Source organism: Sphaeramia orbicularis, unplaced genomic scaffold (genome assembly GCF_902148855.1).
Source record: "Sphaeramia orbicularis unplaced genomic scaffold, fSphaOr1.1, whole genome shotgun sequence".
NCBI classification, from domain to species: Eukaryota; Metazoa; Chordata; class Actinopteri; order Kurtiformes; family Apogonidae; genus Sphaeramia; species Sphaeramia orbicularis.
The window spans coordinates 94,609-97,108 of NW_021941530.1; the positions used below are offsets into that span (position 1 = coordinate 94,609).

Here is a 2,500-nt window from a genome sequence, read left to right on the forward strand (position 1 = left end):
AGCGGTGGGAGGATTGATCCAAATATTGATAGTATCGATACCAAGTCGGCAGTACTAACCCTGTATTTACTTGGTATCGAATCAATACCAGAATATGCAGCATGGCACAGCACTAGTACAAACAGGTTAACTGTCCTGTCAGCGCTAATGACGATCAGGATTTACCCCCGAGCACCATCAGTGGCAGTTTATGGCTCTAAATGTGTGCTATGTGCTAATGCTAACTGCTAATACACAGACAGAACCTGGCATTAGTGTTTAGCAATTAGCATTAGCTCACTGCTCCTAATGTGCTGTAGCCACAAAAAAAAAGGCTCAGACCCCTAAGGGTTCAATAGAAACAGAAAACACTCGTAAGACTTCAGCGTTCTTTCCACTTCTAAACCAAATTCCATGAACACTGGTGTAAACTTTCTGCACCGTTGTCCTCATGTGAACCCAAAGCCTCTCCTTTGTTTTTTCTGATCCATGTCGTTTTACTTTTCAGCGTCTCTATCCGTCCGTTCTTGTCGTCTATTTGTGTCTTTCTAATAATATGTCACAGCGACAGGTGGTGAACTGTGACTCATCTGCCTGACATGATGAGCTTCCACTGGATGTGTGGGAGCTAAACTGGTCTGAGCGGGGGGGGGGGGGGGCTGTCACAGGTGTCGTCACGGTAACAATACACACACCGTCTGCGTCTCAGTCTCTCACACCATAAATAAGTCTTGTTACATTTTTTCCTGACAGTGAAACATTCACTGGACTACTGCTACCAGGCTGTACATTAGTCTCTTTTCCATCGGATATCTGCACAAAACTTGACCCATATTTACTAAATGTGGTAAAAACTGAAGTGTGTAATGTGTTTTTTTCCATTAAATCACAAATGACATGATTTGTTCATTTATTATTGCGAGATGACATGAGAAGTCATTCCATAAACAGGAATGTAAATCTGGTGTTGATTTACAGATATATTCATTATTATTCTATATGACCCCTCTATCTCCTACTAAATTAAATAATGATTGCTGGCTGCCAGTCAGAAATCTGTTAGGAGGAAATGGTTCAAAGTAGACCCGCCCGCTACTGATGAATGGACTGGAACTGTGTATGAGATTCATGTTATGGAGTACATACCCTTTTCCCTCAGAGCTGAAAAAGACAAATGTTATAACATCTGGTCCAAACAAACTGAGTCTGTCAAACCAATCCGATATGATTTCCTTTGATCATATTTGTGCTTTTGACGGGAGGTTGGGATTGTAGGAGGTGGTGGACTCCCCTGTTCTGTTGTATTATTGTTTCAACTGAAATTAATAGTCCATAAAAGGAAATTCTACAAAGGCAATATAATTGTAAGATTATTCATTTTTGCTTTGTTAATTTTATTTGTAGAATTTAACTGGGTCTATATGGTTTCTGTTATTGGGACTATTGTAATGAATAGGCGGAGGAATACGGTGTAGAGAGAAAGTGAGGGGAGGGGTTCGGTTCAAGGAAGTGAGAGCAGTGGATCGCTGATAAAGATTCATCCTCTGTGTGTCTTGCTTTTTCATCCACGACCTCCTAATTTTTGGGTAACACCTAAACTTCCTAGTGTTACATATTCATCAAAACTTTCTGTATCTACCCTATATCTATATCTGTTTGTATATCTATATCTATATCTATATCTATATGTATATCTATATCTATATATTTCTGTATCTACCCTACTGTATTTTCTTGAATGATTAAGGCTGTAATTAATGCATGTGATGGACACTTGCCTTTCCAATAAAAAGAGAATTAAAAATAAATAAATAAATGATGTGTTTTCCTGGTGTGTCCACACATACACATTTCTTCTTCTCTTGTTGTAACATATGTCAACATCTGTTTTTGTTATTCGCTGACTCTAGTTGCAGATAAAGGTCTGTCCATTACAGTTTTGTCTGATATTCCATTTGAGCTTATGCCTGAAAAAAACACCTCTTGTCAGCGCAAAAACTTTTAATCGAAAAATGAGACTTTTGGTGAAATTGTCACTTTTCCATTAGGTCAATTTTTATGCACAAGTTATATTTGCGCAATTTGAGGGTGAATGGAAAAGAGACTGGTGTTTCCTATGTTTCTGAGGTTGTAGTCAGAGCAAAAGTGGATAAAACCTGAAGCCATAACACATGATTTCAACAGTTTCTGACACAAGTTAGAAATTTAACCAGTGTTCATTGAACTCAGACCTCCTCCAAACACCCTGAACAGTGTGCATGTGTGGATCAACTATTTCTGTTGAAATTCAACAGTTTCCAGGTTGTTTCACACAGCAGAAACAGTTGCAGCTTGGTACCAGTCACGTGTCTGTCCAATTCACATCAATATTTATACATGCCGGATGTTGTACGCACAAGCAAACAGACTGTCATGGAAATTCTCATGTTGTTCAGTTCAGGTGAAACTGACTGTGTTTGGAGCGTCCTGCAGCCCTGTGTACTCAGCACATCTGTGGTGGAACTAGAACAAGGCCAGCGTC

General features: G+C 39.3%; 1 protein-coding gene across 1 annotated transcript in view; it reads right to left on the bottom strand.

Annotated features, from left to right (window-relative positions):
- Positions 1-2,500, bottom strand: part of LOC115416035 (poly(rC)-binding protein 2-like) — a 243,395-nt gene that overhangs the window by 941 nt on the left and 239,954 nt on the right. The window lies entirely within an intron of this gene.